Raw genomic sequence first — 26,874 nt, 5'->3', positions numbered from 1 at the left:
TACCTTGCCAGCCAACTGTTGCTGCCATGCTCAGGGCTGCTGCTGCTGCGGGCGGAGCGGGAGCCGCTCCCTTCTGCTCGGGGGCTGCCCCTGGCCGGGCTCCGCGCCCGCCGCAGCTCCACAGGGCGCCTGCCCCCAGCCGCCCTGCCCCGCTCCGCTCCCTGTCCTGCCCCTCTCCCTGTCCTCGCTCCTCGCAGGTCCCTCTCTGCTGCGGGACACTCACACACGTCGGGCGGTCCGGGCCGCTGCCGCCCCTGCCCCGGCCGACCAAGCCCCCACCCCCCGGCAGCCCCTCTGGGCCGTCCCGGGGAAGCCCCGGCCCTTTCCTTCTCCTGTCGGGCCCTCTCCTGGCCCTGCCGAGACGCGTCCCGGGCTGGACTCGTCTCCCCCGACGTGCTGTGCTGGGGCTGGGCCTGGGGCAGCTGCCGGGGCTCCACTTGGTGCTCTGTGTGTGTGTGTCTGTGTGTGTGCGTGTCCTCTCGAGTGACACGGACGCCCAGGTGGGGCCGTGAGCCAGTCTCCGCTCCCCTCGAGGCTTCAGGGCAATCCGCAGCCAGGTGAGTCGGGGAGGAGCGGAGACCCCTGCGGGAGCCACCCCCGACCCGAATAACCCTCCTTTTCCCTCTGCCTTTCCCCACAGGTGCGGACGCGCCGTCGAGGCCGGAGGCACCGTGGGAGCAGCGAGGGCCGCAGGCAGGTGAGAGCAGCGGCACGACGGGTTTCCCCCACACCCCCGGGGTTACTCACACGGGGCCCTCCGGAAAGCCAGGGAGCCGTCTGGGTTCCCAGCTACTGCCGTTTCCTTAGTCCCCGGTGCTAGTTACAGCCAGGCTTGGCCTAATACAGCCTTAGGCCACAGCTCCTCAGGGACCTCCAGCACTGATAGGGCTCAAGGCAGCACCTGCAGCCCCTGTGTACAGGCTAACACCTCTCATCCACACGGGAGAAAGTCCATGCTGGTGGAAGGGAGGTCAGGTCACTGAAAGAGGGGGGGAAATCCAAGTAAAGTTGATATAAATTATATATAAACAGAGCGTCAAAGTGATTTCAAGTGAAACCTGTCGTCGTAAGAAGGTGGGGAAGAAAAAAAGTTAATGAGCATTGCCTAGAATCTATTTACTTACCTCATCTTTCTTTCTTCATTTGCTAGTTAACCCTCTTCCACTTCATAGTTAAATGTATTGTCCGACATTTGCAGTTCTCGTAGTTTTTTCTCATAGGTTTTTTTTTTCTTCTTCTTTTTTTTTTTAAATGCACAATCCTTGAGACGGCTAGTACAATTTTCTGCCCACTACTATAGTCATGAGGTAGAAAAATCAAGAGGCAAATTAATTTATAGCACATATTTTAAAAGCAAAAGGACCCCGTCCCATTAAAACAACCAAAAATATCCTTGTTTAACTCATTTTTAGCCATTGTACCCTGCTCTGTTTCCAGACGTGGCAACTTTGGAGAAAGACGAAATACATTCCAGTTACAAAATTAAAAGCTTATAGACAAGTAACTACAGCAAAGTGTTTTTACATTTTTAATTTTATATTCATTTTTTTTTCCTTTTGGATTTTAAATTCAATTTATGAGTAAATGAAATTCATAGGAAGGATTTTTGCAAGAAGTCCATTTTTGTCTTTTCATTTTGGCATCTAATTTCTTGATGGCCGTTGTCTGCCCACAAGTTGCGATGGATGATTTGCTGTAAAACCACAAAAATATCTTTCTTCAGAAAGCTGTCATTACGGGCAGATGTCTTCAGAAGTTGGGGGCTCTGCTACCACCTGACTCAGGTTAAGCACTTCATTAGGACCCATAAAGCTTAGCAGCGCTTTACTGGTATCAGCTCATTTATCACCAAAGTAGACAAACTTTGCTTGTTTATAGGTACTGAAGAAAAGCAGATTCTTAAAGCTAAAGGTGGGTAAGGCCTGCTAGAGCCTTGAGTACCTGCACCTCCTAGACCAGCATTTAATCTCCCCCAAAAGAGAATGTATCAAATACTAAACTAGTTCTACTCTTGAGGTTTCTTAAAAGGTCAAGGCATACATTGATAGGAGCAGGAGGTGAGCGCATGTTAATTTACGTCTGTTACTGTACTTGATACAATTATATAAAGGCTAAGAGCCTATGAATAGAATTGCTACTTAAGGCCTGTGAGGCTCCTGTATTCCTGTCAGTTAAAGGCTGAGAAATACCTCCAACCATCTGTAAAAAATTGCTTTGTGAATATGGGCCTCATGAAATAATGATTAAGACTTGTACCCTCCCCTCCTTCTACCCTTCCTCTCCCCCAATTTTTAGTAGTATTTGAATCTTTTGCAAATCTGCACATCAGTTTTCATTCTTTCTCTTTTAGATGTGTTACCACAAATATATTTGGCTATAATATCTGCATTAGCTGTAGTATACTGCCATCTCATTTCTGGCCATAGAGATCACTCTTATAAAGGACTCATGTGAATTACTTTTATTTTTGTTATTATATTTTCAGACAAGTTTTGTAGTGGTTATTTTTTGTGTAACTTTCAATAGCTATCAACTCTTGCTGAAATGCTAGATGTTTTTAAATATACTTCTAAAGGAGCTTTTTCTAAAAATTAAAATAAATACCTTTTGGCTTTCATATGATTAGTTATACCCCAGGTTCAGCAGGGGTAGGTTAATTTGATTGGTGTCATGTTGTGGCCCACCCCCCCCCCCAAAAAAAAAACCCAAACCACAGAAAGTTATTATTTCTCTTTCCTTCTCTAAATATTTTATGGGCAATACTTAGGGAGCACTAAATAGGGTTTGTTGACTCTCTGGTAGTGTCCACGCAAGTCTGTTTTATTATCGCTGGTTTAGCATGACCACCGAAAGTGCCTCAATAACCAGTAATGCAGTTAGCAGTGCTTATAGCCACTGCATTTATCTAATGTGAGAGTGTGAGAGTGAAAACCCCAACGAAGCCTAATTAGCAGTAGACATGACAGGAAAAGTTGGCAGATTTATGGTACTGCAGATGTGATAAGTAGTCTGGGGGAAAATATAGGGTGTAGACTCACCAAACTTCAGAGAGGAGCACTAGAACAGCCAAACTTAGTCTGAAATGGTGCTATGCTGTTTAACTTTATTTCTGTTTGTAAATATAATCCATTGTCTTATGTAAATATAACCAGGAAAGAACATCATTGTCCAAGGACCTTGTTTGGAGCAGGGAGAATTTGTTGCACCTTATTTAAATACATTCAATTTTCTGTGTGACCTAGTGCTGTTCAGAACAATACACAGAGGCACAGGGTTGGCTGCATGCACACACACGTAATACATATGTATGTCAATACAAAATGGAATTTTTTCTAGAATTTTGTTTTAATTCTGGAGAGTCGAGCTTCCTAATTTGTAGAAGAGAGTTACGGAACTTGTCCCTGTGAAACTCAAAGCTTCCACTTAAAAAGAAGAAGTGACACCTGTGTTTTATAACATATTTGATGCTGTTGTCCAGATGAGTTTGGACGGATGATAGAAGATGCTTTATTAATTTTACTATTTGCACATGGAGAAATGCATAGAAATAGTAGCAGCATGACATGAGTCTCATTTCTAATACAGCTTTAGTCTCTGTAGAACCTCTGTGGGGTTGGTAGACACCATCCGCTCCCCATGGCCACAGTATGGCCTCCAGCACCACTCAGGTGCTTCCTGAGACATGCACTCCTGTCTATATACAGGTAGTCTCAGGCTGAGCTACAAGTGTAGTAACAAGGACTGGCGTTCCAGTACTGATGGTACCTGTGCTCATCACCAGGATGCAGCATTAGTCTTCTCAGGAGGAAAGAGAGGATTCCCTTGAGTCCAGCCAGAGGCGAAATGTGACCCCTGTGTTTGTATAACTAACGTCAATGAGTTGTGCTGATAGTGCTAATGTCTAGGCACCACCGTTGTTCTCTCCCAGGCAGGCGTAGATGGGAGACATGTGAGAGAAAAAGGGAGGCGAATTTAATTTTCTGTTTATTTTATTAGAGGATTCCCTCATCCCCAAAGCTCATTCTCTGAATTTGAGGAATTCATGCTCTACCACTGCAGCTCTGTCTCCCAGGTGGTGGTTAGGTTGTCTTCTGAACTTGCCCCCTTTGCTTGTCAATGGAAGTACTGAAGGGGTTATTGTCACCTTCTCCCCACAGCTGAAAATGAGCAGGTATTATTTTAAAAAGTGCTCAAAGAATTGTGATTTTCTAGGCCGAGAATAGAATTTACTAAGAATAAAGTCAGGGTGTGCCCTGGAAAATGTGTTCCATCGTCCCTCATTTTCAGCAAGCTATAAGTAAACAGCATGGGATAATGCCATGCTGAATAACATAAGCTATCATGGGCTTCTGCCCAGACAAGGTTCATCTGCCTGGGAAACCTGAAAATTCTCAGTTTGCGTGCAAACGTCTCTGAAAAGGGGCATTGTAAAATAAATTTCTTCTGAGAATTTGATTGTTTTAAATGATGCATTCTCAAAATGCCTGGTTGAAGGAAAAAAATGAAAAGCAGTGGAAAACTGCCATGGAGAAATTACATTTTTTTAAAGGTGTGATTCTTCCATTTTTTTTCCTCTTTGAATTGTCTGACCTCATGTGAACACTTCTACCAGAGAGGTGTGGGAGGCAGAAAGCATTGCCAAATCAAGGCCCACCCCACCCTTGAGTTTATAGCTTTACTGAAGCAAATAAGATTTGTTTCCAACAGAGGAATCTGGACAAGCACTGGGAAAACGTGCTGTTGTTCAGCTTGTTGCATCACAGTCCCAGCTGTACAGATGTAAGTCAGTGCCCATGTTGGTGTCCACCCTCACTACAAGCAGAAGGAGGGAAAGGAGAAAGTGGCCTAGAAGAGAGGGTGTTTAATCTTGAGCTGAGTGAATGGCACATAGTGTCCACTCTGGAAAAATGTCAGCATTTCCTGGGAGAGAAGTAAGGACAAAAAAGACCAGTTAACTAGGAGAGGGGCTGAGGAGAAGTGGCCAGCAGCTATGACACTATCAGTTATTTAACCTCAATGTACAGAATACATAGTCAGCAGTATTAATTTAATGTAAATACCGTGAGCTGCAAACACCCAAAGAAAGACACAAAAGCCAACACAGAAACGTCTCAATTCCCTTGTTTGTTTTTTTTTTTGTCTGGAAAGACTGGCTGAGTGATTCACTAAAATTCTCCATATCTGGTGTAGCTGCCCTTGTCCTTAGTGGCAAGCTCATGACAGATTTCTGTCACTTTCTGGTTCCTTTTCTAAATATCCTTAACAATGTTGTTATATTTTAGTTATTTTTTAGTTATTTATTATATTTAGTTATTTTCAGCATGTGTTCCTATGGTCTATTTTGTTGCATTAGAAATGGCCAGTGATTTAAGAGAAGAGCTATTTGTCTGTTAAGAGAATATGAAAAATCCTGACATACCTGTTCCTGACATACCAGAAGTTCCTGACTCTGACAACATGTTTGCCAGTTTTGATACAAATGTATGCTGATTGCTAATTTGCTCTTTGTTGGTCCATCTCCAGGGCAGGGATGGTGCAGCGAAGTGTTCCCTGGCTGGGCACAGTTCTCAGCCTTTGCCATAGATCTACTCCTGTGGCGTCTTGCTCCTCAGAGAATCTCCAGCCCATGTGTCCCAATCGTAAGACCAGGCACAATTCCTAGTTGGAAAAGAAAATGGATTTCTTCTCAAGGAGGTAGAAAGAGAGGGACATCCTAAAGTATGGGGAAAGATGATATGGCTTTGTGGGGTGTCATTTTTCAGCAACATATTTGGTAACTCTCTTTTCCTTCCAAATCAGGATTTAAGAAGCTAAAAAAGAGAAAAAAATTAGCAGAGTGAGATGTAGGCTTTTAAAAAACTTCAGTCCACTGCTGGTTCCCAGACTTGCCCTCATCAAAGCAATGCTTCTCAGTCACTCTCCTTACCCTCATGGGAGCGTCTGCTGGGGAAGTATGATATGGCACAGGTAGAGAAATGACTGAATGCTGCAGATGATGAGAATGTGGCAAGACAGTTCCTATTTCTCCTCTTTAAATCCCCCCTCCCCCTTTTTTATTTTTTTTTTAATTTTCCTGTTTCCCTGTATTTCTATTTCATTGCTCCTGCTTCTACTTTGTCCTGACTCAGGCACATGCACACTGTCTCTCTTTTTTCCTTCATTCTGTTTCCCAGATTTTCACCCACCTCCATGGGCACCTGTCCCTAGAAAGGGCCCTCAGCTGATTCTCCTACTACACTGCTCCTCCCACCTTGTTTCCTACAATGCACAGAAGATGAATGCTTCTGATGAACACAGGAGGTGAAAACTAGGAGGCAGGGCAGAAGGCAGAGGGTGAGCCTGGGTCTGAGCAGCCAGCTCAGCAGACGTGATCACTAGCTGGGTTGGCCACTGCCTTTTGGCACTTGGGTGATCACAAAGTTCATCACAGAGCAGAATGAGCAGATATCAGGGCCTGTCAATGTAAATGAGAGAAATCTTCCCCTCAGCTGTTGAGTTTGGTGTTAGGATTCTTCTCCTTAATTACTTCTTAGGTAAATTAGCATGCTGTGTGCTGCTGTGCCTGTTGCACGGGGCTGACAAGGACTTTGCAGGCAGTGTGGCTACATTATAAACTGATTAACCATCTTCAATAAGCTGCAAATGATGATGGAAGTTACACGGCATAGAGGGGAGCACGTGCTCCCTGCTTTATGACAAGTTGAGGTAAGCAAGGGTGGGAAGGATGAATCTACTACACAAAAATAGGATTTATTGACATGCATTACAGAATTTTATAGAGAGTTTTGTAAGTAGTTGTATGTTTGTGTATGTTCACATGCATGCATTTTTATCACGCAGTTGTAGCGGAAGGCCAACCTAACTGAACCAAATGAAGGAAAACAGGACCAAGAAAAAAACCCCAATATTACAATACTGATGTGTACACTGAACTGCTCAAGTCCATATGCTGGCAGGCCACCCATACCTTCATCTTGAGGCTTTATTAAGAGTTTGAAGTACTTGTGTGTAGTGTGACATAAAAGAACAGGGTGCCAAGTCACTAAGCTGAAACCTTTGGGAGCTCTTCTCATCAGGCTTGCAGTGTAAGGGACGTTATGTTGAAGTGTGACGCTCAAAATCATCTTGAAGGACCTATGGCAATGACTTCTCAAAGTCCTATGTTTTTCTTTAAAAAAAAAAAAATTCAAAATATGTTGTTGAAAGGAACAGGAAAAAACCCCACAGCTATCTTTTGTTTTTAAATTAAATTAAAACACTTTATAGTTAATGTCAAAAAAAACAAATGAACTGATTTGTTTTAGCACACAACAGCAAGGAGGTAATATGGCTAGGACAGGGAGATAAACAATTGATCTTTTAGGCTGGTTTCTTTTTTTTTTTTACCGGCCAAACTGAATGAAATGCAACAATAAAGAGCCTATAAAAAGGGAAATCAGGATTGACCCTTGTTTGTTTTTTTTATAGTTTTTCCAAGTGCTTTCTGGTTTTACTCTTTAAAATAAAATTAATATTAGAAACCGTGACATTTTTTACATAAACATTTTAAATTTACACAATAGGTTTAACTTGTTATAACAATTATACAAGGTGAATTTTTTACTTCTTCTTTAATTTTTCTTACCCAGTATTTGTGAATATGCAAGTCTTTGTATGTGTATGCACACAGATTATTTTATTGTGCAAGGATAGATGTATATGTGCACATGTAGACATATCCACAAATACGTGTGCATGCAAATCCATAGTAGAAATAATAAAGGTAAAATGTGATTCTTTTCTTGCTATGTATAAATTTGGCAAAAAATTAAAAATTGTTTACTGATTCACAGGTTTTAATGTACACTAAGAAAATTATAGTTCATTTCATAAATATTTACTAACTTTTTAAAAGGTCTATTCAATATTAATTAAGCTGAAGTACAGGGCAGACTTTTTTATTATATCACAGTTTATGGAGTTGAGGACTATTTAAAAAATAATGTTTACTGACCAGCGATTGCCTGCATTTCTGCAACTTTCTCAGGGTTTTTTTAACCCCAATTTTAACTATTTGGTCAAGCAAATATTTTATGGCTCTTTGTGTTCACCAGCAGTCTGTTGCAATACAAAGCTTTGTATGTTGCTTGCAAACCCAGCAACTATTTCCTGAGAAAAGTAACTACATCTGGATCCAGCAAGGGCTTTCCTCTTCCAAGCAGTCTTCTAACAGGACTTAGCCTAACCACAATAGGGCTCCTCACAGCAGTAAATGCTGCAAAGAGACACAGATGCTTGCAGGGAAAGGCCTTTTGTCTTGCACTACTGCATCTTATATTTTTTCCCTTCCTTTTCACAGTGGGTAAAGATATCTTGTTTGTGTTAAGAATCAAGCTCTTGCTGAATTTTGCTTTACTTCTGATTGTCCAGTCACAGAAGTGGTAAAGACCCTACATCCCTTCCTGAACGATCCTGGTTTCTGTAAATTTCTATTTTTTGTTAGTTCAAAGAGTTTCTGTGGGATGTAGTTTTGGCACTGTGTGACTGGTTATCTGTTCACATGCTTAGTAAACCTATTAGCAATAAATATTCTGGCTTTATTAATTCACTACCCCATCCCACGTTTACTCCAGTGCAGAGGGACTATCCAAAGCCTGAGAGGAATATTTGGTTTTCTGAGTCCTTTCTGCTCAGGTTGTCAAAATATGAGAGGAGGGGTATTTTGTCATTGGGGTTTTTTTTTAATTATTTTGATTTTTTTTTTAACACTTAACAATTATTGCTTGGCAACTGAACAAAGACCATCCAAACTTGTATCACACTAACCATTACTACCTTGTTTGTTACCCTGCTTGCTTGTTTCCTTTTCTGATTATTCGTAGTCAAACTAGGCCTTTCTCAATGTAATGGGTTTTAAAAACATATGTATAATGCAGCTGCTAAACTGAGAATGGAGATCCTGCAGTTTAGCACTCAGTAAACAAAATATGACCAAGTACTGTCATGCCAATAGCACAAAGATTCCCAAATTAACATGAGTGCTGAAACCCTTGTAACCTGCTATACTCTATCTTTTTGCATAAGACCTTCATTTGCTTTCCCGTATGGTTCATGAGATTATGGAGTTAGGTCTGCTCCCGCAGTGAAGCCCTTAGTAAAACTCTTTTAGACTTGTATACAAAAAGTACTGGTTCAAAAGTGATAATTTCTTATTATGTAGCTATTTGACCTCTTCTTTTGAGACATATTCATCTCCTTATTTTGTTCAGTTGATACATATTTATATACAGTAGAAACTCACAATTTAGGTATTTTACTTGCTGCTCAACTTTAAGCAGGTATTACATGCAAGAAAAGCAATCTTAGAAAAAAAAATAATCAGAAAAACCTGATGAGGTTGAAATGGCAGAAAATGTTCTACATAAAGTAACATTGCATTTCATCATTATTTTTTACTTTTGGATTAATTTGGTGTGCTGATGTATAAAAGACCACAATCTGTCTGCTCCCCCCCCGTCGTCTAACACTCATGTAACTGCAGAGCTCACTTAAGCAGATCACCCTTTACTTCCCCTGCTCCAGACGTGAAATTTTAGCTAACACTGTCCCAATTAAATAATGGTCATTGCTTTTCACTCCTATTAAACTAAATCAGTCTCTTGATTCATTCCTGTTAAAGGAATTTCTTGTATAAATTTGAACTAGTATAGTAGAACTCTATATGTGGGGGACTGGATATACATGCATATATGCAGGCATACGTGCATTAAAAATACAGGAAAAGTATAGTAACTGAAAATAATAAATAGAATCAAATTAATCCATCCTCAGTTCATTTGTTTTTAAGGTATTTGGCTAGAATCATAGAATTTTAAGGTGTTCATGAAACTGCAGTATAGTTCTATATAGTGAAAGTTATGCTGCAGGGGGATTTCACAACTAGTTGCTTTGAAAATGTGTTTGAACATTCCTGTCTGTAAGGTGCATACATAGTCCTTACATAGTTTAACCAAATCTAATTCAAATCCAATCAAAATCCCACTGAAATTAAGGGCTATTTTTTCATTTAGTAGAAATTGTATCGGTCCATCCAGTATCCTTGTTTATTTGAGGGTAACAACTGTCATGATTTTTCTGTGTGTGTGTGTGGCACGTGTACCCATGCAAATTTTATTCATCTATCTGTCCATAAAAAGCCATACATGTTGTGTAGTTTTACTGTGGCTTTGTGCATGCATTAGGTAAACACGTATCCATGAGGTAGTACATGAGAAGAGTCACAACTCTGTGGTTGTGGTCTCCGCTTTATGCACAAGTATTTATTTTTTTTTATATCTAAGAGAATAGCCATCATCTAACTTTCAATGGGAAAACCAGCAGAGTAATTTTTGCTGGTTTTTTTTCCATTTTAATTTGTCCTTGAAGGTCAAAACTATTTTGTTGATCACTTCATGTCACGATTTTTTTTTGGAAACAGACTGTAACATCTCTAGCACAAGGACTGAGAAGTTATGAACATGTATCTGAAGTGTCTAACACACCAGAAGAGACTTTTTTTCCCCACTCAATAGTGGTAAAGAAAATATAGGCCAATACCTGCTTACTTTATTATCCAAATTTTCCTAACAAAGTCCATTTGATTAATTACAGAACTAAAAATAGTGGTTGCTTTCATAGGTGGGCTTTAGTATCTGTACGCATCATAGACATTACAACAAATAGTTGTTCCTTGATTTAAAATGTTTTTATTTTTTGGCTTGCCTTTCCTGCTGCCTAGTTTAGGAGGCTAACCTCAGACAAGCAAGTCTGAAATTTTAGGCCATTGTTTTTTAACCTTATGGACGGTCCCCAAACTGTACAGCATTTATTTCTGTATCAGTTTTAAGAATAAATGAGATACTGCTTTCGGGTATCTGAAAGGTAACCACAGTTAGATATAATCGAATTCCTGGAAAAGGTGTCAAGAAGGAAACAAGTCAACTTGCTCTCTGTCATTTCTAGCAGCCTGGAACAGTACAGAATTTGAATAACAGAAATTCAGTGGAGTGAGTAGATCTTGGATCTAAGGGTGGATCTGAAAGGTGCAAACTGTGCTAATAGAGCACAATGAAATGTGACCATTTTGTATCTAGGCATCTGTGCAGTCAAGTCCCCCATTCCCTTAGTCCAACAGGCACATAAGGCTGTGGGAGGGTGTCAGGCAGGGTGAGTGGGCAGGAGAGGGGACACACACCATCCTGCTGAGGCCACCTGCGGCCACGGCACCAGATCGTGCGCTGCTGGTCTACCCACTGCCCTGCTGCAACACTAGCTCAGACTGTTAGAAAATCTGGGACAAAATAAAAATGACAAAATAGAATATTTGGGCCTGGTCTTTTGTCCCAAATAGTTTCTAACTTGGGTGGATTTTAGTATTGTAAAGAGGCAGGTGTGTAACGTGTGAAGTCCCTTGGAGCTGTGGTGGCCGATACTGGTCAGCTGAGCCATCAGCCTGCCTCAGTGCCTGCTGTGTCAAGGATGGAGCTAATCTGTCTAGTGAGGAGGAGCAAAAAGGAAGCAAACTGACTGCAAAAAAGAAAAACATCAAAAAGATACCAGGAGTACTTGGGGGGGTCTTTTTGAAATTAGAAGTTCTGAATGCACGACGAATGCAGGGTTGACTTCTTATTTGAAGGAATATTTGTAGTGATGTAATGGAGACCTAGAAGACGTTCTTAAGTATAAAGAAGCACATTTGCCTAGTAGAAGTAAGACCTACTGGAAGTTTTACTTTGTCTATGCTTATTCACGGGTCTAGCACGGAACTAAGAGAATGCTTTGTGGGTGGAGGGGGGTGAGGAAGATTAGTGTGTCTGTTAGACATGATACAGTTTCCAAGCTCATATGTGTCAAGGCCAAATGTAACTCACTTTCTGTACATTATTTACCAGAGTCTTGTTTCCGGTAAATGGAAGAATTTATCTGAGTGGCTAGAGCAGAAACTTGCATTAAAAATTAGCCATGAGTATGATTCCCTTGCATCCATGAGTATTATTCTCTGCATCCTTTGGAAAAAGAAAAGAATCCAAATTTATAATGAAGCTGAGAACAAATGAAAAAATAAACCTTTACTCTGTCGTTCGTGCTACAGCTGGTCAGGGGGTTATTGATATGTAAAGTGCATAATGAGTGCTATAACTAATAAAATAAAAATTATTTGCATGTTTAGATAATAGGCAAATCCATATTGCTCTGTCCCATGAATCTAGTCCTATTATATGTAAGCAGGACCTAGCCCATTATATGGCCTTATATGGACAATTCAGATACATAAAGAAAGCATGTTTTAATTCAGTCATATGCAAACAAAAGTCTTCTGTACATTTACAACTAACAAAGGACATTTAGGATGACTTTTTTTGTATGAATGTAACGCAAAATAGGAAGAAAAAATAATTCCATTGAGGTAATAGTGGAAGTTAAATATTAAACATGGTTGGATCATTAAAAAAATTGTCAGAACAGCATGCTGCCATTTTATCACTCTATTATCTGTTATACATGTTATTAAGTAAATATGAATATTAAAAATAAATGTTAATCCTCTTTTTATATTTACTCCACAGTAACAGTCATATTTTTCTTGTAATTTTGGAATTAAAAATATAAAAACATTTAGCTGTTGAGAACAAAGTCTGGATTTTTTTTTCCCTCCATTTAAACTACTGATTAACAATTTATTTACTTGTAAATTACGATTGACCATCCCAGTCATTGCTTTTTATTTGATATTTTACTTGCTGTTTCTTTCTGGACAGTATATGAAGAAGGTTTTCATTTCTATATGATTCTAATCCTCTATTTCTACATATATTACTAATATTTTCCTTAGAAAAATCTTATCTTTCAAGTGAGAGTCTCCCCTCTGTAACTTCACATTTATTTTTCAAAGAACTAAATACTCTATACTGAAGTTTTCCTGTTTTGAGCAGTCACTATTTAGGTTAGTCTCTTTTGCAAGCTTGAGGGTTCAGGTCTGAGACTATAAACACTTCTGTACGTATAAGTCTAATTTTGTGAGTAGTCTAAGCCAGCAGGGCTCCTCAAACAAGTACGTGTTTGCAGGCTTGGGACCTGCAGATATTTGGATGGAGGAGACAACAGGGAAGGGCTACAGATACTAAGTTTTGGTTTTAATTACACATGCCTGCCAGGATCATCAAGAAATATGACAGTATTATTTCATGAAACAGATTGTTTGGGACACATAACATATAATGAAACTGTTTGCCTAATTTGGTACCATAAGATAAAGTTAACCTAAATACCTGATACCCTAATCAAATCTAGTCATTGCAATTGTTGAAACTTTTGGTTCTGATTTAGTTGAATTTATAGGTAACATTCAAATATCTAAAAATCTTCTTATCTGGTTGAAAAAATTGGAAAAACAGGAATCAGTTTCTAAAATTTGTAGAGGATCAAAAGGTTTTTCAAAGATGCTATTAGATTAACAGCTTTTTGGGTTTTTTTATATATAAGTTGTTACTATGTTTTTTCACTGAGAATTTTGTTTTGGTTAGTTAGGATTTTTTCCTCCTCACCACACCGCTTTCAAGCCGCAGCCACAAATTAAAAACCATTTAGGAAAAGGCTACTTGCCTGGTTCATGATACTGCTCCTACTTCATTTAATGGGATCAGTATCAGTTTTAGAGGTGAGGGGTGTGGTGTAAAAGCAGAAGGACAGAGGTGCATAAAAAGAGTATTTCACAACTCAGAGAATATTTATAATGTAGTCAGAAGCTTGTGCAACGAGAGAAAAGTGATCTGAGGACATAGTCTGTGGTAAATAAGGAGGCCAGAAAAATCAATGTTTTAGAAGCCATGTTTGCAGATGTGACAAATATATCTACCAGGGAAATGGCAATTAAATTTTTAAGCAATATTGTTTTTACAATAATGAAATTAAGGAAAACTATGGAAGTCAAATTCTGCCCTTAGATATACTTATATATTGCCTGATGGCATGAAGAGTGAAGATTTTAACGTTTCACATCTGACTTGGAACCAAATCAGAAAGACTATTTTCAGATTACTCTGGAGTGACTTCCAGATCAGAGGACCCCAAATTGATCTGCCAATGTATAGAGAAATGATTTCATCAGGCATAGAGAGCAGTCTCTTTGGAGTCAAACATGATAGCAATTGAACTGTACATAGCAATGACAAATGGCAATTTTGACTTTTATGGGAAAGAGGGAATTTACTCATATGTAGAACTTCATACTCCAGATGACTATCTGCTAAAGTGAGTGACAGAAATACAGGCCATCGTTCCCTCTTCAGACTACTTCGTAATAGCTTCACTTCTCTGTCCTGTAAGTATGACTGGCCAAATTAATAGCTAGGTTCTGTGATTCAAATAGAGCATTAATAAGCAGGACTTCAGGTCCTCCTCCTGTCTCCACCAGCTTTTCAGTATAACTGAACTGGACAGCCAGCTGTTTTTCAAATGGTATGTAGTATTTACATGAAACATAGTTCAGCAAAATGGAGGCTTCAACAAGCAGATACAGTTTCAGGTAGACTGTTCTTAGGCAGCTAGTTACTGGTCTGTGGAGACTGGCATACACACATTTATCCTACTTTGTTCACTGCTATTACAAGTATAGTTTGGTGATCCCATTTGAGTATCCTGGTTTCTGATAGTTTCTGAAGGTTTCTGTCTGGAATAGTCACTTACTCTCTCTCTGTTGTTAAATATTTCTGAGGAAGAAAGCAGGCAGCCTGCTGTGTCAGAAGGCTATGTACAAGGAAAAGTGGAAAGGTTTTGGTGGGTCTTCCCAAACCACATTGACCAGAAATTACCTATCCTTTATCTGGCAGACACTCAACAATGTCAATGACTGTCAACATTTATTTTTTTCTCAGCTGTCTTTAGAGGACTCAGCTAAGCTGACTGTGATGTTTCTCGGCCTTTTCTTGAAGAAGGTGGTCATCAAGTCTTGATTCTCATTTGTCTTTCAAGATATCTTTATGTGGATACTGACATACTAGAATTGAAAGTTCTTGTCTTCTTGTTAGTCAGGATCAGCTTCCTGAAGACCAGCAATGAAGGCGTCCCTGTTAACTTTCACCAGGAAAAACAGGAAAAGGAACATCACCTGAATGTCTTACACAGAGTAGTACCAGACCTGAAAAAGCTGATTTCCTAGGGTTGTTTCACACCTTGCTGTAAATTTTGATGGATTCTTCTCCTTCAGTTGGGCTGCTTATAACTACCCTCTCCTGTGTGGATTCTCAGGTGCCTAATAACGCATGTTCTCACAGTGCAGCCTTTTCCTCCAACCTGGAACACTTACAGGTCTCTGTAGTCTTGGTGGCTGCCTACTTTCACAAAACTTGCAGAAACTTAATTATCATTGAGACCTATGTTTAAGTGCCAGGTCTGACTGCAAACTAGCAGTGCATTCAACAGTTATTGAACACCCTGATGGTCACTTTCTGTCTGACTTTTATGCGCACAAGTACGTACACATGCACACACACAGCATGATCACAAGCCTCGTTGCCATAGGAAACCAGGCTAAAAACAAGCAAGGTCAGAAGGCATGAGCTCATTGTTTTTCCTTTCCTGTTCCTTCTTAGAAACTCCTAGCACAGCTTTTGTTATTTATTAGATTAGATGTGGTTTTGGATGCTAGGTAATGGAAATCATACTTACTGCATGCTAGGTTCTATATTGCATGACACAATGATGTCCATCATGGACTTTGTCCAGTTGCCATCTTTGTCAGGCCTTACCTCATTCTGTAGACAGTCTTTACTTGATTCAGTAGTCCTACTTGCTGCTTTGGCTTGCAATTTTCTTCGTGGTCCCCTGGTTGTTGTTGAGAGTTTCTTCCATAATCACTTTGATCTCACTACAGAGTCTTGCCCACCTTGAAAATAGTAGCAGCATCACAGGAACAAAAGATATTCCAAAATAGATTTCAGTGGGCTGCACTGTTTGCATAAAAACCCAGGTGGGGTCATCAGTGGTTAAACATTACGGAAATCTCTAATCTAGTTAGAACTAGCTCAACCACTGTCATCTTTGCTTTAGAATAAATACATATAGTGTGCTATAGCTAAACCTTTATAATACAGAGGTGCTTCCCTGGGCAGGAGATCAGTTGGGTACCAGAGGCCCCTTATCTGGAGACACTGGTTACCTTTCTTGTCTTTCATATACAGAAGGGTAGTTTTAACCTCTCGTACGGGTGGGGTCACTGTGACCAGAGGACTGTGAGGGTCGTGAAAACAGAGCCACAGAGCTGCAAAATTTGAAGAACTTCTCTGCATAGGGGACACAAAAGCCATACTTTTGGTAACGGTTCATGTATGCTCTTCTTTCTTTGTCCCCCACTAGTACAGCAGCAAAATGCTGCTCTTTTGACCAACATGGTTACTTGCCGAGACTTATTTGCCTTTTCAACATGAATTTTTGCATTCTCTTGAGTCTTCTTCTATCAAATACAATTGCAAAGTACAGACGATAAGGAACAGGAATCCACCTGGGTATGAATGTGTAAAACAGCTTAATTAGTGATAAAGCATAGTACAAATTTCTTTGTCTCATGTAAATATTAAATTAAGGTGCCTAGAAGTGGGCACAATTATGTAGACATATGTTTATCATGTAAGAAGAAATCAAACTTCTTGTTTTCCATATACTGTTTTAGAAATTCAGAAACTGTAGACCTACTTGATTATAGCTGTCTGTCCCCATTGCCAGGGTAGACATGTACCTTGTTTGTGAGTTTCTGTGCTTTTACCTGTACTTGCTCTTATGGAGGTTCTGTTCTTGGGTAAAATTGGAGAATTTCAACCCTGGAAAATATTTCCTCTTGTCCTATCTGGATGCTCTTTCACTTCAGTGGATGGAAATCATATCTTAAATGTATACATTGTTTATTAGAGACTCCTTTGCAGTGACGGTTAGTAAATCCCAGTGGTACATAGATAATCCAGATCCTCTCTGCATTTCTACATCTTCTTTCCCTGGGTTTGTCAGTGCTGCAGACACAGATCACCCAAAGTCACTCAGCAGTGGCCTCTAGCCACCTCGGTTTTGTCAGGCCTTCTAGGGACAAAAGCTTTTCTCAGCATCAAGAGCTTACTGGGGAGGCAGAAGCCTGCTAGGGTAATGGGGGAAAATTGTAAAACTTGGAGTACTTCTGGCTACTACCAAAGGCATGGAAAACCTCTTTTCTGAAACTCTTTCACCACCACATCCCCAGCTTCCCTGGAACCATATCACTGCCTTTACTGATTGCATACATATGGTTTGGGCCACTCCTAGTGCCAAGCCATGAAACATTTGTAGTCTGGGAGCTGTGCTGATGTTATCAGATCAGCAGAGAAAGGAACTAGCAGAATATAGTTATTTTCAAAAGCCATTTAGGATATTAAAGTCGCCACAGAGTGTGCACTTGTCTCCTTACCTGTCTCTCAAATCCTGGGCATGTAGCTTTAAAATCCTTAAAGAAAAGGAAACTGGCAGCTCACTGCCAGATACCTCAGAGCTGGTGCTGTGTATCTTGAAAGCTCACATCCCTGGCTGTGTCCATGCTAGTAAATTATATGCATCTTGGACCATTCTCTGGCACTGAGATCAACTGGCACAAAACATCCAGCATCCATACAATTAAGCTGTCTTGATCTCCCAAGACAAGATGGCCATATGCAAAATATTTCTTGGGAACAGTTGCTGGCTTGAGGTAGCTTCCAGCCCACACCCAGGAGCAGTTTGGGAGAGTGCTGTTTGGCCCTGCCTCAGCCATGCCAGGGGTCTTCTAGAAACTGGAGAAGAGGTGCCAATGGTAGTGTCCCTGGTACATTTTAATGTTTCAGAGGAGGTGTAGTCTTGCATGTGACTTGTAGGTGCCTTTGCCACAGCAACAAGATGGAAGGATTGATCCCTTTTACAAGGGTTACAATTCCCTCTCTTTGTCAATCCCTTTGTCTCCTCTCTCAAATCTGAGATTTTATTCTGATGAATGTTGGAATGGATTACTATTTTTATCTGTTTAATAGTTTTCTGTTGTGATTGTATTTTACTATATTTGAATTTGTATTTCCCCAAGGATAGTGAAAGGGATTCTATAAATATTATTTGATTTAATTAGTAAATATCAGCTTATTTTGTAATGTATTAGGGAAGTGAGGATGTGCACAGGGAGAGTGACCAGTAAGGACAGAACGACATTGCTGTTTTTATTTCTATGCCACAGTCACCATAGTCCCTGTGCCACTGTTGCTGGAAACTCTAATGCCGTCACAAAGGACATTATCTATTGTAAACCCCATGGTAAAACCCCAAGGTATTTTTTTATAACTCATAGTTTGCTGCCATAATGCAGAGAATCCCTGTAATTCAGACCCTACTGAAAGGATGCACTTGGTCAACAAGTTTTTCTTGAACTGAGCATTCAGATTATTCAGATTATTATTATCATTATTATTATTCAGATTATTTTGATCCCTTGTAGGCTCTTCAGCAGAAAATCACCACATGTCAGTATAATCTTTCAAGACACATCTTCATTCTGAAATGTCCTCTGTAGCCTGATGTAAGCCCTGGTTGAATTTGGCCAGGCACGTTAACCAGGTTTCTGCTGAGTCAGACCATTTGTTGGCAGGGTCTAGGAGCTGTACTGTCAGCCAGGGAGCAGAGGTTTCCTTCAGATGATTATTTTGTTAACAGAAAAGACTTTAAATTTCTTGTTAATAATATTTTACAAATCTACAGGTAAAAATATGAATTTAAAGAAAGGATTTGAATCAGATGCTGATGTGTCTTGGGGCAAATCAGTGACGATAGAGTGCCATGTAGATTTGTGGGAGTCTATTAAGGTTGTTTTCACATTCTCAAATGGGTGTATCTATTCCTAGAGCTATTTTGTATAATTAAATAAAATGTCCTAGGTATTTTTGCTATTCTGGGGCTTTCTGTTAGTCTGATAGTTGAATGAAACATTCTGTGGACCAAATGCTATTTGCTTAACTCATGGGAGCTAGTCTGCTTATTTCAATGAGTTAGAAAAGCAAACTGGATTTTGTTTTTTAGAAACTATTCAGAAAGCTGTGCTATATTTTTACCAAGGATTGTCCACTAATGTGGATGCCACTATATGCTATAATCAATGGGAAACCTGTAGGAAAGTCAGAAGGTATGGCACTGAGTTTGCACTTGTTTAGGATTTACAAACAAATCCTTGAAGGGGGGTATACAAGGGGCAGATGGAACAAAATTCCAATACACTTCAAATGGTATTAACTAATATTCATGGCTATTTCTTATGCTTGTTGTATGTTATGGGGCTTCTGTGGATAGAAGGAGTCATGCATATACAGTGCTGGAATTATTATGTTCTAAACTAAGAATTTTAGAGTAGTTTTAATAATGTTCTATTCATCTGTGAAATCTGGAAGTGTATTCTGTCAATGGAGGTTAGTACATAAAGACTGTTAAAAAAAATGTGAACTTTTATTTGAGTATAACTATTTGTTTTGATGGTAATTGAGGCAGTTCCTTCACTTTCCACAAACATTCATTGGAGTGATATTCTGTAGAAAAACTGTCACATGCAATGATGCATTTCTGTATCCATATGAATGCCTGAAATGGTAGTTTGCGTGCAGCTCTTAGGGAAGCCTTTGACGGGTTGCAAGTTTACCAACAAAGGTTAAAAAAAATGTCAGGTGATTTGTGTGACCAGTAGCCCCTTATAAATACTAATCTATGAGTGGTGAATTCCTAAAATACACGAAGCAGTCATTTTAGTGAATAGCTTGTGAGCAACGTCATGGGCAGAAATCTGTTGGCAATTACTCATTCAATAATTTGTGAAAAATATGTCTGCTCATTGACATTTGGGGAAAAAAAGTTATATCATGAACGTACCGTGGGAAATATCTTGCCAACTAACAATGCAAAATACATGACTCCACTTATAAATATTTAACCTTCTTAACTTCTAATATTTCTTATCAGAAGAGGTTTGTCTAGATGTACAGACCCCATCAACTCCCCAAACAGCAGAAATGTAACCCCAGAATTGTGATACAATTTAAAAAAAACCCAAACTTTTATGAGTGGCTCGGTCCCAATGTGAAATTTGCAGCTGGATGGAGTTTTTTTAAACAAAATATCAATTTTTTGTACTTGGATATGTTAAAAAAACAGATTACAATTCAAACTTCAAAACAAAATTCACTTCTGAAGGCTGTTATGCATGTGCATTGGGGATCCAAGTACACATCTGAAAATGCAGTTGTTGGCAGTCATTAATTTAATCTCCTCTGCTGAACACAGGTAGATCCAGAACAGTTTAGAGCTCATGATCTGTGATTTGCTGCAGCAATAAGATTTAAGAAAACCCATTCCTGGATCATTCCTTTCTCATTGGCCATCAGAGTATCAGTTATCCCATGCTGCTCCTCTGTGACCTGCTTTAGAGCTTCAAAGGAGGTTGATTTTCTGTGTCTCCTTCTTCCTTTTATGTCTTTGCTGAAGTTCCCAACCAGAGAGGTCATTTTTAAGGGTATATTTTTGTGATGTGGACATGGGACATGAATTGAGACTGACAGATTCATTTCATGCAGGATACATGAATAGTGCTTGCAACTTGTGGTCCATATGTGCATGCACTGATTTCAGATTGGTAGCTTAGCTGGCATAGCTACTTCCAGTGTCTTACTTTCAAGGTTATTTGTACTATTTCAACCTCATTTCAGTAGTGACTGGACAACAGATCCCATCATGTATAGGCACGTATCTCTTCATATATTTATTTTCTGGTTTTTGTTGTTTGTTGGGGTTTTTTATATGTAGTTTGCTGACACAATTGTATGTTTTTTACATTTTTCCTTGTTAAAATTATGTTCCTAATGCACTCTTATTACTAAAATAATTTCATACTTTACTAAAATTTCTTCCGGGCCTCAAGTATGCAGTGATTACCCTAGCATAGTCAAACCAGTATCCTTACATTATAATTTGATGGTACATCAGCATTAAAATGACTTAGTGTTGTCTAACCATCTATCAAAGTATTCCAATATATATAATTGTAATGCAATAAATTTTGGTCTTATATTTTATACCCTTAAAAAGTATGAAGAACTTTGAAACTCTTCACATTCAAGTTAAATGGAAACATGGCAAAAAACACATTCTGCAATAGGTACCTCACAAATAATTTGTTTGTCTCTGTTGCATCTGTCTTGCCATGGAAATGATAGTTAAAGGGGCAAATGAGTGAAATTGTTCCTAGTTTAAGATTTTGTTTAGAAATAAAACAACTGAAGATGAGTTGTCTCATTGAACTTTTTCCTGAAATATACAAGGTTTTGTTTATATTTTTGGATTTCAGCTTTCCTCTGAATGATTTGCTATCCAAAACAAAATCAGGGCTTTTCTACGACACAGTAATTAAAAAATGAAAACTAACAAGTACTAGAAAATGAGTCTTGTTTGTTGTAAATTGGTGACCTGTACTGCAATGCAGAATGCAGATGATGACCCAAAAGTCAGAGAGACTTAAAAGTGTGGCATAACTTATTTCAAAATGATTACTGAAATTGTTAAGGAATCTGTGTTTTGAGGCAGTCACGTATCTTTAAGCCTGTCACGATTCAATTCAACTTGGTGTTTTTTGAGTGTTCAGTGATGAGAGACTGAATTAAACATTCCCAGCAACTCTGGTAACGTTTGTGCTGCTGGCCTGAAATACTTCACCTTTTGTCGTGGTCCTTCTCCCCACATGGCAGTGCATTAGTACACCTTGCCCTGTTATCAAGTGTCCCTGTTGTTCTGGCCCTACTCTCCTTTCAGTCAATGGGAATTACAGCATAGGTTTTTGTAAGAATAGGGGCTGACCCCCTCTCTCGGGATTTCTTTTCTTAAGTAGCAATAACTTTGCACAGTGCCTGATTGGTTTGGGGGAGTTGTTTATGGTAACTACTTGAGTTCAACAGAGTTTTTGTATTTTCTTTTACTGTTGCTAATTTGAATTTATTTTTAAAAGGGGAATTAAATTACCCAGACAGGAAGATATTGATGCAAATTTCCTAACTGCTAAGTTAATAGGATTGAAATTAGGAGTGTGTATGTATCTTCAAGAAGCATCAAAAATACGTAACTACAATTTAGGGACCTTAGAAATATTTTGGTTTTAACAGAAATGTGATTCCTTGACTTACTTAGCTCAGGCCTATTTTTTAAATGCTATGACTAAGACTCAAAACCTCTTTGCTTCTTCAGTGATTCTGCAGGACTGTGTTGAACCCTTCCTGAGAACAACATCCTGCACAGATGTCTCACCTTTTTCTCCAGATGATCTCAAGACTTCCCAAACAAAGCACTCTGAGAATTACACTTTAGTCCATTCCACCATACATCTTCTTTATAATTTTACCTGGAAATTTTGTGAGGGAGTTAAAACAGCAAAACTTACGCTATGGAAGAATTGTAACATGTGCTACCATACATAGGTGCATGTAATTATTTTACAGCTCAAGAAGCCTAAAGTCCATCTCCAAGACTAGCACTTCTTAGGCAATCACATGCTACAAAAATATAACACTTCTATTATTTATGTCTCCTTTTTTGTATAGATATCAGTGCATATTCAACTCAAAGGATCTTGCAGTGCTTTACAAATGACATATGTACAGGAATTCCTTCCACATTGAAATACCCAGGCTTAGAGGGTGGGCTGCAGCCAAGAAAATAATCAGCTTATAGCACACTGCATAATGTGTGTGAACTGCACAATGTGTGTAAGGATAATTCTGGCCAAGGGTATATCAGACAGTGCATCTCACCAGTGTATCCTGCTGGAAAAGACTAGTATTTAAAAGATATACTAAAAATAAAAAAACACCATCAACATTCTTCATGGATGGTCAGTATGGTCCATTAAGTTTTTCTTTATACATGTATGCATTTTGAATATACATACATATAATTAAAATATTGATTTGTCATTGGCATCCCTAAACATTGTCTGTTTTCACAAGTAATTTCCTTTAAGCATCAGGTTTTAATAACCAGTGATAAAGGAAATTAGAAGAATCTTGACTTATACATCTGAGATGACAATATACATCTATATTGACTAATGATACTTACTTACAGTTCAGAGGACCAGCCCATACACAGACTTACTGGTATAAACTGTGAACTAGACTGTAGAAAGTGTGTGTGCATTACCTTTTTAAATACTACAGCACCTGCTGCCTAATTCTTGTTACTTACATAGTGCTGCCAACTTGGAGTTCCCCAAACATTTCACCAAGATTAATTGGAGAATAATCTCATTTAAATTTGGAAAAAAAAAAAAAGCTCCAACAAAAACCTAGAACTTTTTTCCTCATTTAATAAGTGACAAGCCATCAAACAGTTATATGATATGACTTTGCCAATAATGCATGGTCGGCTGTGAGTTAATACTTACTGTCAAAATACGGTGCCATAACTACACCTGTCAAGCTCTTTGTCTGAATGAGCCTTCAGTTTGCCTTTGGGGTAGAGGCAGTCAGTTGTTGTGGGACTGTACAGTCCTACCACAGTGAGAATAACTGGTTGTTCCATAGCATCCGTGACAGTTTCAGTGTTGGCTAGTAATTATAAGAAGGACAGGAATGTTCATAACCTGTCCAGTGGTGCCAGAGTCTCCTAATACAAAGTCATTTCATAGGAGACCTTCCGTAAATGCCTCAGTGTCTTGGGGAGAAAAATATGTTGACTACTGCCCTGACCTCTGTACTGGCATGAAGAGGAGGGCCATCATTAGCCTCAATCTTCTCCATAATTCTTGCTTTCTAAAGAATTTAACTTAGCTCCTCCTAGATGTTTCCCTTGCTTTCTCCTGTTCTTTTATTCTACTCATCTTTGCTCTGACTCCATAGGATGCCTCTATTCTCAAAATTATTACTCCAACTCTCAGTTAATGTTGCTGTTCAGGTACCATCTTTTTCTGCAGATTCCTCAGGACAGATTTCTTCTCCAAGTCCCTTCAGAGGAGACCTACTAGTGAAATGTCCATGATAACGGGTTGAAAAGGATGATAAAATAAAATGGCAAGGACTATGTGGAACCAAACAGCAACCACTGGCTGGCTTCTGCAGAAAACCTCTGCACTGCTCAAGCATCCCCACTCTATTTCTCCCTTTTTCTTTATGCTCCTAAGGTATGTTTTGGATTAGTCTAATTTAGAATATCAGCATCTGGGTTTTTTTTTGTTTTTACCTGTATTGAGATGTATGTATGTATGGCACTGTACCAGTAACAACAGGAAAGGCAGTGGCACAGTTCCTTTAGCTCAAATTTATGTGTACTAATGAAGGGATTCATTATTTTTGCTGATTTGGGCAGACAGACAGCAGTATGGGGATGTGTACATAGAATGCAAATGCTTACATACTGCATATGCTGTTTGAGTGTAACTGTGCATGTGTTCTCTCTATGTGTGTCTGCACATGTGCCCTTAGCTTTATTATGTATGTGTTTATTTTACATAGTCGATTAAGTATTTTGTATTTATTTTTCCGTGTGTCCGTCTGGACACTTCAGTTCTTCCAAGTCAGTATAAGGCATAAGTATACCCCTTTAGCTGTGTCTGTCAATGCTGAATGAGAGGATGTTCATACTTGAGCTCATTCTACATATACTAGTCAGGATCTGTGCTTGTCCATGACATATGTATGAATGCATTCATGAAGACTTGGTTAACATGTTTTGGCCTGGTCTGAATATCTCTGTGCAGAAGACAGTGTACAAGGGAAGTTTGCTTTTACTAGTTTGCAGACACTTACCATATTCTCAGTGTACTGAATGCTGACCACTGAGTGCTTATGACAACATAAGGGTCAGTAATGATGGCTAACATTAAAGATATTTTAATTTATCAAGTTAATAGTGTCCATATTCTTGCACAAAATGAGAGAGCTGGCCTTTGTGTTTTAGGGGAATGCAGAATGTGGCCAAGACTAGTTTTGATAGGGTTCTTTTTTTGATTTTGCCTCGTGCTTAGAAATACAAATCTTTAGATTTCTAACACCAAGTTTGGAAATTGCACGCCTAGTAAGTGTTTTACAGGCTTTTTGAGCTGTCTGGTGAGCCAAAATAACAGACTATATCCATCAGTTTTTTCTGTCTATTTAATTTGTTAAGTGAAGTAATCTTCCTGAAGTGGGAGCATTTCATATAGTTTGCTAAACAACCAGGAATTTTGAAAACCTTGGATAAAAATAAAGACTTTATTGTTCATGGCTTCATTTAATAGTTTAGAGCTGTGCAGAGTGAGTGCAAAACAGGTATTGATGCTCTGTTTTGCACTTACTTTTCTTATCTGAGTCTTGAAACATGATTCCCTAATGTGATATAGTGTACCAGCATGGTGAAACAGGTCCACCTTGCTTATACAGAGCTAAGTATACAAGGGCCAAGGCAGCAGAAAATTAGGGCATAGGGGCCTATCCCAATTCCCTTGAAGGAAATGGGAACTGAACTATGCCTAAATCTCTAATTACATGGGGGTAATAGTCTATCAGAACTCCCACTGAAGCAAAAGGGAGTTGGATCAAGCCCAAGAGTCTAATTGCATTTTTCCTTGCCATTTTTGTTCATATATTTTGTTTACTCTGGCTCATCATTACATTATTTTGTAATTATTATGATAGGATTAGTGGCCGTTAAATATCTTATTTCTGAATGGTATGACTTGTTCCTAGTCACTGATGTCACTGATGTGTGTCAGAAAGGTTTATATATTCTGGTGGGTATAGCAAGAGATAGATAAATTTATCTAACTGATTGAAATGGATAAAGGCTTATACATTTCCTACCAGCACTTTGAAGAGCCATACTACTTTTCTGTGTGCAGAAAACAATACAGTGCAAGGCCACACCAGGACTTTTTTCTTCCTGGTGTTCATACCAATACCTTTGAATTTCCACAGTGAGGACTGGATATATCTAAGGAATTTTACAAGAACAGAGCAGTACTGGCTATGTGATACATAGCTATTACTTGGAGAAAATTCCCATGCCACCCATCATTTTGGAGCACTCCAATACATTTGTTCAGTTTGTTCAATACCAGATTTCGTCCTGCTCTGCAGTGGTATCAACATGTCATCTACAGTATAGACTGTAGCTGGGAGTTTTTTCCCGTCTTTGAATCCCATCCCCAAACATCACAGCTCTAGTCTAAGAGAGTTACAAAACATCCCAGGCAATGAGAAGTGTACTCACACTACCAGTGGCACGCTGACTGTGCCGTACCAGCAGTATTAAAACTAAAGGACTGTATAGAGGCCCTGGTACACGATGGGAATTCTCACCGATGACGGCAGAAACTGCATACGTCAGTCTAGGCAGGACTCCAGGTAGATGACGTCAGTGTGGCTTGGAAAACATCAAAGTAGGAAATATACGCTGGAGCAAGGGGCATTTATGCAGTCATTCCTCACGACGTAATTTTACTTAGTTGCCCATTAATAATGTCCTGAGACAGGTGGGCACAGCTTTATTTTGGAGATTTTATTGATTTGTCACCCTAGTATATAAGCTCAAAATTAGGGAATGGTTTTAGCCAAGACAGGTGTAGACTTCTGGAAAAGTTTTCTTACAGGAGCAGTGGAAACAGGCAAGCAAATTAGCTACGGATTTTGATTAATTAATGAAATGGACTATATAGCAAGGTTGTCCAAAATAGGAAGGCTTTACTCATCAACATAGGAGATCCCATCCACTGTAAGTTTCACTGTATCTATCTGGGGAGCTCTGAAGGAGATAATTATCAATACACTATGAAAGGACAAGGTGAATCATTGATATAGCTATCCATTACTTTCCGGGACA

The 26,874-nt window shown here is 39.2% G+C and overlaps 1 long non-coding RNA gene across 2 annotated transcripts in view; it reads left to right on the top strand.

Annotated features, from left to right (window-relative positions):
• LOC127472884 (uncharacterized) overlaps window positions 1-26,874 on the top strand; it is a 76,119-nt gene that overhangs the window by 17,486 nt on the left and 31,759 nt on the right. For both annotated transcript variants that reach the window (XR_007905195.1, XR_007905194.1), the window contains exon 2: window positions 641-697. This is a non-coding gene — a long non-coding RNA (uncharacterized LOC127472884). The remainder of the gene's footprint in view (window positions 1-640; window positions 698-26,874) is intronic.

The sequence above is a fragment of the Manacus candei genome, unplaced genomic scaffold, assembly GCF_025592945.1.
Source record: "Manacus candei isolate 608988 ecotype Guabito, Panama unplaced genomic scaffold, ASM2559294v1 h1tg000033l, whole genome shotgun sequence".
Classification (NCBI taxonomy): domain Eukaryota; kingdom Metazoa; phylum Chordata; class Aves; order Passeriformes; family Pipridae; genus Manacus; species Manacus candei.
This window is presented reverse-complemented; position numbering and strand designations above follow the sequence as displayed.